At 37.4% G+C, this 13,191-nt stretch overlaps 1 pseudogene; it reads left to right on the top strand.

Annotated features, from left to right (window-relative positions):
- The first annotated feature begins 5,073 nt into the window (after window positions 1-5,073).
- LOC127196667 (ferritin light chain 1-like) lies at window positions 5,074-5,681 on the top strand (annotated as a pseudogene).
- The last annotated feature ends 7,510 nt before the right edge of the window (window positions 5,682-13,191 follow it).

The raw sequence follows: 13,191 nt of genomic DNA, 5'->3' as shown, positions 1-13,191 counted from the left end.
GCAGAATATGGTGATAATGATCTGTGGAGGTCTCCATTAAGTCAGGTAGTCAATGAATGAATTGAGAAATTGATTGATAACCTACCAGATTGCTCATGAAATATTGCTTATGATATATTTGGAATATATCAGTCATCAATTCAGCACACACCCAAACATGCTGATAATTTTTCATAGACAAAGTGTTATAATATACTATAGGACAATGAAAGTTTCAATAATTTCATGAAGCATTTCAAATTCTTAATGCCTGTGTTTTGTATCAGACTGTACCAAAGTACGTGGGAATAAGATGCTGGATCAATTTTCTATCATTTTCACTAATACATTTTTAAAGTATATATCTTGTAATACACTTCATATGAACAACATTAGAATTTTATGTGATTAGCAGCATCATGGAGATCCACTTATTTTTTTGATATTGTAATAAATTACAAAATTTGTTCCCCATTTTTCTCTCCCTTCAGACCTTCCCATATACACTTTCTTACTCTTCCAAACCAACCTTTTCTCATTGTTGCTGGATGCATATATGTTTATGTTGACATTTACATACACATTAAACATACACATAACTATAACCTGATTTAGCTGTGTAATGTTATGTTATTTGTTTGAATCTTTTGGTGCTACTCATTTGGCACAGGATAACCAATTGATGTGCTCTTCTATAAGGAAGGCTATTTCTCCCCCTCTAAGCATTCCATCCACCTTTAGTTATTTGTGACGTGTTGGGAGCTTGTTTTTTTTTTTTTTTTTTTCTGTCTAGGTCCTCATGTCTATTTGTGTCATACTTGTTCACTCCAGGCAATCAACAGCTCTCCAATTGCAAGTAAGACTTGCTCAACAAGAAGGACACCATGATTGCCACTAAAAATCTAGTTAACTATTCAATGCTAGTGATGTAAAAAAAATACTGAGTGCTAATCTACAACCAGTACTTTAGTTAGCTAACAAATACCTAACAGTGATTTAAGCATTTTCTGGTACCCTTCAGGATCTTCCTCAATAAAAATTATCCTTTGCAACACACAGAGACCACTATAGAAAATCACAACAAATTAACATGTGGTACCCAGTTCCAATGGATAGAACTAGAAAACACTCACTCATCTCAGGCTCAGGTAACTTTCCTAAGAAGGGGTAGACTGACTGTAAGAGACAGATATAAAAAGGTTTGCTGTGAGATTGTGTCTCATAGTAATGTAAGAAAACTTATATCCATAACGTCTCAGCAAAATTTCTCAAATCTGAGACCCAACTATTTAAAGGAAAGTATATGAAATTTAAAGTTTTCTTTAAATGATAATGCGAGCCTCACATTTTTGTTCCAAAGTTAAAACTCCTGATTTCTTACTAGTTTGAATTAACAATTAGCATGTTTCTATTGTCATGCACTACCACGTCTTCATGTTCCCTCGTCATCAAATGCATATACTGAGGTATCATTTTATACTTTCTTGAATTACATTTAGTAAAGTTACGTATAACTTGCAGCTGAGGACCTCACGAGTCACAACACATCTGTTTGGATGAAATGTAGTTTTCAAAATTGCAGACAGACATCTCAAAAATGGATACCCTGGATTATTCTAATAAATAAATTAGATAACACAAATGCGACATTTATATAAAATAATCCTAAAGTCTGTAAAAATCACAAGTGAATACTGACCAGACCAGAAAGTATAAAAGAGCTTCTACATTCTGGAGAACAGATCCAAGATGGCAGATACTATGGGTAGTAAGTTTTCATTGTACTAATAATTTTTTTTCTCGACTAAAGATAGGCAGTGTGTTTTATAACAATATAATTATGAGGGACATTGTAAAATCTATGATGTTGTGTGGAAAGAAAAAATATTTTATTTATCGAGGAAGCTCATTAGGCTCTGGAAATTGTGAAACAAGGTTTCTTAAAACTTTATAAGTGAACAACTGAGAAGCTGTAGGAAGCTCATGAAACATAGGTTTTGGGGTTAGGTTCCTCCTTGTCCAAATTTGCATAAACATGAAGGAGTTCAAATCAAAAGGGTGCCTATAAGAGGCTCAGCACAGATAACCAACTGAATTTCCCGGAAGGAAGAGACCGGCAGAAATGCCTAGAAGCACTCCAGTTTTCAGGATCATCATCTATCTTGTAGTGAGCTTTTGGCAATTCATATGCATTTGAATATTCCTGCTTTTGTAAGTAACCCCTCTGCAATACTCCTATACCTCCCATGGTGAGATTTTCATGACATCATTGCTATGATCTATCATCACTTCCTTGTCTGGGGTTAGTAGACGTTTACTTAAGTCTCCTCAGGTATAATGTCACACATCAAGCAAGATGAGAATAGAAATAATAGTTAATAAACACTGTGTAGAAAACCAAGGAAATTAAAACAAGAACATTATGTTCATTGAAAAATTCAAAGAAATTATAAAAACAATGAAATGTCATTTTCACATTTCATACATAAGTTCATGGTTCCTACAATGCATCAGACACAATATACAATTCATTGAGAAACAAAAACATGAATTTCATCTCAGTTTTATAGCAAATACCAAGAATATTATAACCTGAAAAAATACAAGAGAATAAACACCCATAAGATTATACACACACACACACACACACATGTGTGTGTGTGTGCATATATGTATATATATATGTGTGTGTGTCTATAAACATGAATGTCATGCATATAATTTAGAACAAAACACTTATGAATATTGACATACAAAATATTTTACTTTTAAATAATATTTTTATTTCTTGAAAATTAATACATGTATTGCCAAAGTCCACTCTGGACAATATCAAACAGGTCCTAGACCAGGGAGTGAGTGAGGCTGAGAAATAAAAGAACAAAAATAAGAAACTGATCCAAGAAATAGTTGGAAACACAAGATAGATTCAAGAGGGCCTGCAGTCAATACCACAAAACACCTCAGCTTTATTCACCAGTTCAAATTACACACATCTCAGGCATGAGGAATCAAAGCAGAAAGTCACTCTCAGGAGATAAAGCAGTCTCATGTGGAAGGCAGTATAATCTCAATCAACTCTTGGCCTTGAGGCCACAGTGTACTTTTTCTGATAGTCTGAAGACCTTGAGTGTGCACTTGACAGAGCATCTTCCTTAACTACAGTCTCAGCAATCTATGTGACTCTGGTGCTGGAGCAGCGAGCACGAGAGCAATGCAAACAGACAGAGAACCTTTATAGACGGTCCCTGACAATGTATATTATGTATATTTATCATAACCATATACCACCAACTCCCTCCAAATTCCTCTTTGCCCCATTACTCCAGTCTCCTCCCGACATCATCTTATATTTTGTTATTATTTATAACTCCATAAATGATTTAGTGATGCTCATAAGCACATAGGTATCTGGCCATCTACTGGGGCATGAGCAACCTACCATTGTCCATGTCCCCAAAGAAGAGTAATTCTTTTGGTCTCAGAAGCCACAAAAAGCTCCACACAGGGCTGGATACTCAGGCAAAAAATGCAGTTTACACAATCCCAGGAGACAAAAATCACCTTTTCATAACCAAGACAAAATGAAAGTCATCCCCATTTCTAATATTTGACTACTCACTAGGAAGTTCTTTATTACAGTCTTCACTAATCAATGACAGTCACTATGGGATTTGAATGAGGGTTCTTTAGTGTCTGCACATAGTGAAAGAATTAGGTTATCTCAGAAGCAGAGCCAGATGGTTGTGGGTGGATGTGAGACTTAAACAACTTTGAAAGAATGGCCTACCTAAAGTAAGAAAAAGCACCATACTGAAGGAATTAAAATACATAAGTTTAATATCACTAAAAGGAACATTCAAGCTTGACACTTTCTCTCACCACCACTTTGTAGGGAATGATAATTTTTGCAATTGGGACTTTTTTTGTTTTAGTAATATAAAAATACAAGGCTAGAAATCTAAACTTTTAAGAGACAATTTTTGAAACCACCTATCATCTTTCTCTACCATTCCTTCTTTCAGTCCCTAGCCAGTCAAAAGCATAACTTCCACCACTGTAGTTGTTTTGTCTATTTTAGAATTTAATGTAAAACGAGTCCTTCAGCATGCATCTTGAAAAGGAAGGAGCGAGGTTTCCTTCAGCCTTCGTCTCTGGCTGCAAGACACTTAGAATTCTAAGGTTAGCATTGTGTACATGCAGAGCAAAACATACTAGTTAATTATCATATCTAAAACTACCACAAAAGAAATATCTCATGAAATACAAGAAAAAACACTTCTTACATAATAGCGTAATCTAAGTTATGAAAGTCAATTATTTTTTTATTTTATTTAACCACTTTACAGCCTGACCAACTCCCACCCACCTCCCATTTCTGCCTCTCTTTCTCAGAGAAGGTGGGGGGTGTCCTCCAAAGTGGTATCAACCCACCCTGGAACGTCAAATCACAGTAGGACTAAGAGCATCCTCTACCACTGGGGCATAACAAGGCAACCCAGCTATGGGAAAAGGATCCAGTGGCAGGCAACAGAGTAAAATATAGCTCCTACTCCCATTGTTAGGGGACCCACATGTTGACATCACCGCATATCGGCTGTATACGCTTATGGGTTATAGACCCAGTCCCTGCATGCTCTTTGGTTGGTGGTTCAGTCTCTGTGATTCCTCCATTGGCCTAAGCTAGTTGATTCTGTAGGTTTTCTTGTGTCGTTGACACCTGCAGCTCCTTCTGTTCTTCTTCCTGCTGTCCCACAGACCTCCCCAAGCTCCGCCTATTCTATGATTGTGGGTCTCTGCATCTGTTTCTATCAGCTGGTGCATGAAACCGCTCAGAAGTTATGTTAGTCTCCTGCCTGCATACACAGAAGTGTATCATTAATAATGACAGAGGTTACAGTGCTTTGCAGGCCCTGTCAATCTGTGCCTTGGTTCAACAGCGTTTGGATGTAACAGACCCGGCGACTCCCTCTTTGTTAGCTTTCAGCCACCTTACAGTCTCTCCAGTGGCAGCCTCTGGGACCATCTCCTTGCCGCTCGGCTCCTAGGACCACCGTGGTCACTTTGCAGTTATCACCATACTGGGGATCAACCATGACCTCCCAGATTCATCATAATTATTTCATCAAAGTGGAAGCTGGTCAACTAGCACCTGTGGGCCTCCTATGCCTTTTTCTCTCCGGGCTACTATTTTGATCAGGATGACGTGGCTCTGGAAGGTGTAGGCCACTTTTCTGTGAATTGAGTGAGGAGAAGCACATGGGCACCGAGCATCTCCTTAAGTTGTAGAAGGAGTACGGGGTCACAGAGTCTTCCAGGATATGCAGAAGCCATCATCTCAAGATGTGTAGGCTAAAGCCCAGAAAGCCATGGAAGCTGCCTTAGCCCTGGAGAAGAACGTGAACCAGGCCCTCTTGGACCTTAATTCCCTGGGTTCTGCTTGCACAGATCCTCATCTCTGTGATTTCTTGTAAAACCACTTACTGGATGAGGAGGTGAAGCTCAGCAGGAAGATGGGCAACTACTTGACGAACATCCGTAAGCTGCTTGAGTTATAGCCAGTGCAGCCTGGTGTGCCACGGGTACCTACGGGCGACTATCTCTTTGAGTGGCTCACTCTCAAGCACACTAGGAGGCCTCCTAACCTTCCAACAGGCTTGCTCCTTTGCTGTGCAGGAGCCAGCCTTAGGACCTCTACCTGAATGAAGCCCTCAAGCCACTAGGCAGTTGTGTAACCACCCTGGATCCCCTCCCAAGTCTAGAAACAAGAAAAAATAAAGCTTTTTGAAAGAGCAAAAATAAATAAATAAATAAGTAAGTAAATAAGTAAACAAGACAAGGGTTGTATATCTTCCATGGGGTAGGTCTCAAGTTGGGCCAATTTTGGTTTTGCCATTCTCCCAATCTCTACTCCATATTTACCCTCACACTCTTTATAGGCAAGACATATTTTGAGTTGAAGGTTTTATGGGTGGGTTGGTGTCTCTCTCACTCACTTCATTGGATGTTTCACCTGGCTGCAGGACGCGATGACTTCAGGTTTCTTAACCCTTGTTTCCCAAAGTCTCAGGTAGGGTCACCACCACAGGCTCCCAGACTTTCCCATGTTACAAAGATGCTCCCACTGATACTCCTTCTCCATCCCAATTCTCCCTCTAATGCTACCTCCCCTATTCTCCAAACTCCCTGATCCACACACCAGGTACTCTTCTCATGCTGTCTCCGACCCACTTCCCTTACTCCATCTACCACAGATGTCTATTTGATTTCCCCCTTTGAGGGAGATTCACATATATGCTCTTGGGCCATCTTGGCTTCTTTGGGTCTATGAATTATAGCATGATTAATCTGTACATCATGGTTGATATCCACTTATAAGTGAGTACCATACCATGGTGTCTTTCGGGATCTCTGTTACCTCACTCAGGATATTTTTTTAGTTCCACCCACTTGCCTGAAAGTTTCACAATGTCCTTGTTTTTAATATCTATGTAGTATTCCATTTGTATAAATATACCACCTTTTCTTTATTCATTCTTAAGTTGGGGCACATGTAAGTTGTTTCCCGTTTCTGGCTATTATGAATATAGCTCCTATGAACATAGTGAGCAAGTGTCCTTGGAGTTTGGTAGAGCATCTTTTGGATATATGCCCAGGTATAACTGGGCCGGGTATATCTATTCCAAATTTTCTCAGAAACCTACAAACTGATTTCCACAGCAGTTATACAAGTTTGCTCTCACACCAGCAGTGAAGGAGTGGATCCTTTGCGCTGCATCCTCGCCAGTATGTACCATCACTTGTGTTTTTGATCTTAGCAATTCTGACAGATATTAGAGGGAATTTGAGAGATACTTTGCTCTGCATTTCCCTGATGACTAGAGACATTGCATTTCTTTAAGTGTTTCTCAGCCACTCAATATATCTCTGTTGAGAATTCTCTGTTTAGTTCTGTGCCCATTAGAATTGGGTTATTTGGTTTGCATGTGCTTTATTTCTTGAATTCTTTATATATACTAGATATTAGCCCACTGACAGATGTAGAGTTGATGAATCTTTTGTCAGTCTGCTGGCTGTTGTTTCGTTCTATTGAAAGTGTGCTTTGCCTTACATAAACTTTTCAGTTTCATGAGGTCCCATTTACAGCAATCGCGTAAGGGGGTTTCTTTGATGCTCATCATCAAATTTCAAGTAGAAATGGGGTGCTTCTATGGGACCGACATATCTCATCTTGAGAAAAAATTAAAATAATAAACAAGCCATTGAATGCCGTATTATGTAGGTTTCTGAGATATTTGAAGATCATCGATCTATATATGTTTACATATTACATAATCATTATCTATCTATAGTATATCCCAATAGGTGAACATTGCTTATTTTTATCTATTTACTATCTGTTTATCTTAGTATTATCTTAGTATGTATATTGTGTGATAAACTAGACTAGTGTCTGAAATGATTATGTTTTGATTAACTATTAACTTTCATTACTTAATTATCCTAAACACTTTTTCAAGAAGCTCTTAGAAGGACTGGTAGTAAATTTTGGATTTAAAATGAGTTTCAGGGTCAACTACCTTATATAAAGATGAAACATAATTATGTTGTAACAACAAAACATTAATTTTTTATCAATATGAAAATATTTTTGCCAATAAAAACCTTAAATTCTATATCAATGTAGGATTATTAGTTTGTAAATATGTTTTTGGCTTAAGTGTAGATTCAATAATCTGCACTATTTCATATTATTTCTATATATTATGTATGATATTTCTATATTCTCCCCTTTCTCTCAACTCTTTATAATGACAAGCATTCATCACCCAATAGAACAACCAAAAGCAGCTACTCAATACAACCTGAGAGAGTGGGGCACTGTTCTTGAGATTGCGTCCTTCTGATTTGCAGTGTGGAATCCCTTTTGGGGAGCCAAAAAAGATTGAAAAAAATGTTAAGCAAGCTAACAGTAATATTTGTTGTCCACACTCTAAATCCTGTGAAAATACAGGCTTAAATTAAGTCTGGTTTAGAAGAGTCTGTGGTTCTATATGATTTGAGACAGCTGCCCTGAAGTTGTCCTGGAAATAAGTTTTTTTTTTCTCTTTTTTAAAAATTTTTATTAATTTATTCTTGTTACATCTCAATGTTTATCCCATCCCTTGTATCCTCCCATTCCTCCCCCCCCCATTTTCCCATTATTCCCCTCCCCTATGACTGTTCCTGAGGGTGATTACCTCCCCCTGTATATTCTCATAGGGTATCACGTCTCTTCTTGGCTACCTGCTGACCTTCCTCTGAGTGCCACTAGGTCTCCCCCTCCAGGGGACATGGTCAAATGTGAGGCACCATAGTACGTGAGAAAGTCATATCACACTCTCCACTCAACTGTGGAGAATATTCTGACCATTGGCTAGATCTGGGAAGGGGTTTAAAGTTTACCTCCTGTATTGTCCTTGGCTGGTGCCTTAGTTTGAGCAGGACCCCTGAGCCCAAATCTGCCTATCATATTGTTCTACTTGTAGATTTCTAGGACCCTCTGTATCCTTTTATTTTGCTATTCTCCCATGCGTCTCTCATTTAGAGTCCCAGTAGGATGCCTTTCCCTCTGTCCCAGTTTCCTGGTAAGTGAAGGCTTTCGTGGGACATGCCCCTTGGGCTAGTATGCAGATATAAGTGAGTATATACCATTTGATTCTTTCTGCTTCTGGGTTAACTCACTCATTATGATCATTTCTAGCTCAATCCATTTATCCACAAATTTCGGGAATTCCTTGTTTTTAACAGCTGAGTAGTATTCCATAGTGTATATGTAAGTTTTAATGAAACAGCATCTGAATCAGTGTGAGGCTTGATTTTGCAGTATGCTAGAATAAATGTGTCTCAGCATGCTTGGGGATGAGTCTCTCAGGTCCATCTCCATTCTATTAGTATTTGGCCCTTTTGTTCTGTAAACATATAAACACAAGAAATATACAGTTCTGCAATTGCATATGCAGGGGATGTGCAAGTCAAACAGATTAAGTAAAGGTGTTTTTTGCTTCATTTGAGTAGAACAAAGACATCTGTCTTTCTTTAAGCCAGTCTGAATTATGTATCAAATTGTAATAATAGTTTTTATCGATGTCATTTAAAAGAATGACATGAGACCTGAGGAATTTGTAGCCAACATGACTTATTGGCTATGCATAGACATTTATATCTCAGCCAGTCTCAGTTGTTCCCATAGATAGACCAGTGTATACATACCTGCTTAGTCTTGATTTGTTCCTTCTTGTGTATGGCCAAGATCTTAGGGTATCTCCTTGTGTCAAATCTGAATCTTACTGATTTGGGTGGAAGAAACAGCTTTTCTTCTCCTTTATGAACACACATAAAATCTCCTTCCCAACACAACATATCTCTGTTCTTCCATTTTGAATTAGGACATTAAATGCTGACCTAATTCAACAGCCCTTTCTAAAATCAAGTATTTGTTAACAGTTGTTCTACTTGTCTCATTGACTTTTAAAATTTTCAGTCGACAAAGCACCACTTAATCTATCCTTGGGATATGTTTTCCCTTCTGTTCCGTGAGAATATTCTTTAAATTATTATTAAATATTTTTATAATTGCTTGTTTGGTAGGACAGTAAGATATATCTGTAGTAGGTTTCAAGCCGTAATGTCCAAAACACTGTTGTATTATAATGGATGAACCCATTGAAGCACCAAGACCTGCAATCTGACAAGTCACTTCCAATTGTGTCACCATTTCTAATACATGTACAATATCTGAATTATCCTTTTAAGAATTCAAGGCAAAAACATTTGAAATCTGAATATGCATCAGTAGTACGATACACAAATGTGCATAATTATCTTCATTTTCAAAATCTACAAAATTAAACAGATAATTTACCACATGGCATTATTGTATACTAGTACTAATAAGTACAATGTGCAATTTTAATTCAACACACTGTACATCCATGGGCTGCCTTTCTAATTCCTCAAGCCCTGCAAACTTATCTCATCTGAAATGCTTTTCCTAACTTCTGTTCTACGGTCTCCAGTCTAGCAACCCCTTTCTCGGTGTCCTCCTTCCCCAAGTTTGTTTTAGTTTGATCCTTTTAAAAAATAATTTGGTTGATTAGGGAATAAGATTTTTTTAGATCAAGATAAAGGAGTTAAGTTAATAGAGATGAGATATGATAAATATTGAATTTCATTCCGAAAGTTAGACCCAACAAGACAGAAGAGATGTTTACTTCAACTCTGATAATTACAAATAGCTAAATCGCTATGCATGTAACATTTATAGAACTCATGATTGTCACATAGTTCTCTACTATTATATGTAGCTTGTTTTATGCATGTGTGATAAAATAGATATATGTGAAAAAGAGAAATAAAATTGCCAAAAACACCCACAAAATTTCACAGTAAAAAAAAATGATATGTGGAAGGATACTTATTGCTGAACATGTTATTATTTGTATGTTGACAGTCAAAATAAACTTGTATGTAGTACAAATGTCCTCATTTGAAGGGTTTTCCATTTTTTAACACATAAAATATATATAGATTTATTTTTAATCTCTTTATGGAGACATATTTTATCATTTAAACTGTATTTTTTACTCTGTTAATTTGTCTATCATCTATCTATCTATCTATCTATCTATCTATCTATTTGTATAAAAGTATGACTTTTAAACAAAGTATTCCAAAGTAAATGTTCGTATTTTTTTCTGTGTTTGTGTTTAGCTCCTGCTTCCTTTGCTGTGCTTTGCTTGGCCACACCCACTGCTTCCTTCTCTGCCACACAGGTCAAGCCTTTAAGAGGAAGTCTCCCACCATGGCCCTGACCAATCACACAGCAAAGGGTGGTGGGAAGGCTTGCTGGCACTCAGCGAAAGGGGAAGCAGGCTATCTGGGTTAGACCTGATTGGCTGTGATCACAGGTGGAGGAATAATTGCCCTCTGTCAGAGGTCTACTGGAGGGGAATAGGGCAAAAGAGGGAGGAGGGGTGGTGATGGGAAGATACAAGTGAGGGGATAATAATCGGGATGTAACCTGAATAAATTATTAAAAAATTAAAAAAATGTAAAATAAAAAAAAAAAAGCCACTTTCAGTTCTGTCTCTTTTGTGCATTCTGGCTCTTCGGCTATAAAAATCACTTTCCTAGCATTTTCCAGGGCTCATTTCCTGGATTTTTACCTTGGGGTGTGCCTGAAGCAAAGGACTCCTCTGCTTTCACTCTCTTTTAAGGAGACCAGTTCTCTTTTCTTAAGAGACAGAAGCACAAGTTGTTTTATCTCTGGGGAGATTTTTGTGGCTCCCACCTGGGAGTTCACAGGTTAGTTTTGATTCTGTGCTCTACATATGGAATGCCATTCTGTTGTAGGAGGTTTTTTTCCCCCTGCCCTTTAGCTCTTGGTATAATGACCCAGGAGACACAATTATATTTTACAAATACTTAGACTTAAACTTAAAATAACCCATTTATTCTAATTTACATTCTGCCACCTAGCCCTTTTCCTGAGCTGAGGCACCATGCCAGATGTCCCACCTTGTCCCTGCCTCACCCATAGGCCACAGGGTTTTTAATTGAGAGGTGTTGCATCCAAACCCAAGAGATTCCGTGTACAGAATTGTTTTGTAGACTCAATATTCATTGATTCTGAACTGCACAATTTGGCATTTTGTTTGGTTGTGGTTTTCTGTAATAGAATCTGTTGCAAAGAGAAATCTCCTCTATGATGGGCAAGTACTATACTTTTCTGTTTGTATAAAGACAAATATTTACCAAAATATTTTATTATTAATTTCTATCTTGTGTGTGTGTGTGTGTGTGAGAGAGAGAGAGAGAGAGAGAGAGAGAGAGAGAGAGAGAGAGAGAGAGAAGAGAGAGAGAGAGAGAGAGAGAGAGAGAGAGAGAGAGAGAGACAGAGAGAGAGAGACAGAGAGAGAGAGAGAAGAGAGAGAGAAGAGAGAGAGAGAGAGAGAGAAGAGAGAGAGAGAGAGAAGAGAGCAGAGACAGAGAAGAAGAGAGAAGAAGAGAGAAGAGCAGAAGAACAAAAAGAAGAGAAGAGAGAGAGAGAGAGAGAGAGAGTAGAGAGAGAATCGAAGACAGAAAAAAAAAAATGAAAAAAAAAGAGAAGAGTGAGAAAACGTACCCCATAATAGAGAAAAAAAGAGAGATACGAGAAGAGCGAGGAAGAGAGAGCGGAGAGAAGAGATGAAACAAAGAAAGGGAGTAGAAGACGCGAGTGCTCTGATTTTTTGTGCATCTGATGCTGTATATATAGAAATAATAGTGAAGCAAGTTCATCTTTCTATCTTTATATATGTTTTTTATTGACATGTTTGGGACTATACATATAGTTTAATATATATTATATATATTATATAGTAAAATATATATAGTAAAAAATAGGAAAAAAACTTAAATGCTTGAATTTCTATTGGAAAATATAAGGTATGCAATTCAAGATGTAGGAATACCAATGGATATTTTTGAAAACAGTATTGGAAGTTTTCCTAAACCTTTAAAATAAACCCAACAGCATGATGAAATACCATTGGATAATTGTAATAATTTTGATCCAATTTCCTTTCTAAAGCTAATTTTAAAAAATTAAAAACTTACAGCTCATCACAAAGGACCAAGAGGAAGGGAGTTAGTTTCCTTATGCACACACTTTGAAGGAGACTCAGGATGCTATCACTTACCATTTAAAGACAGATAGTCCCTTTCACAAGGTGATCTAACTTGGTATCCCATGGCAACACAGGCCCAAAGCCATAAGGAAAACCATGATATCTGACCTGTGTCCAGAGGCAGAAGCCTTCCCCTCTTCACCTTAGGCTTTTTCCCAAGGCCATGTGAAGCTGAGTGCCCCATGGGCTCTCATCTAGCAGTGAATCCATATGCTAAAGAGACTTGCGTGTGACCCTGTATTTACTGCAGCATCCTTCACAGAGCCAGCAGTTAAAAAAAATAATAACTTCCTATCAGCCCACCAACCAATTAAGAAAATGTTACATTTTCCAAAGTAATAACATTCTGTCATAAAATAGAAGTAAGTACTATCAAAAGGTTTAACATATGTTCAATGTAAATTTTCAAAGAACAGTGAGAAAACAGTATAAAATTGTTTGAAAATATAATGGACAAAATAGATGGAATTTTTTGAGATTTTTGACTGCCTTGAACAGAAAA

This window comes from Acomys russatus, chromosome 12 (assembly GCF_903995435.1).
Source record: "Acomys russatus chromosome 12, mAcoRus1.1, whole genome shotgun sequence".
Lineage (NCBI taxonomy): Eukaryota > Metazoa > Chordata > Mammalia > Rodentia > Muridae > Acomys > Acomys russatus.
Note: the sequence above shows the minus strand (reverse complement) of the source record. Positions and strands in the feature narration are given on the sequence as shown.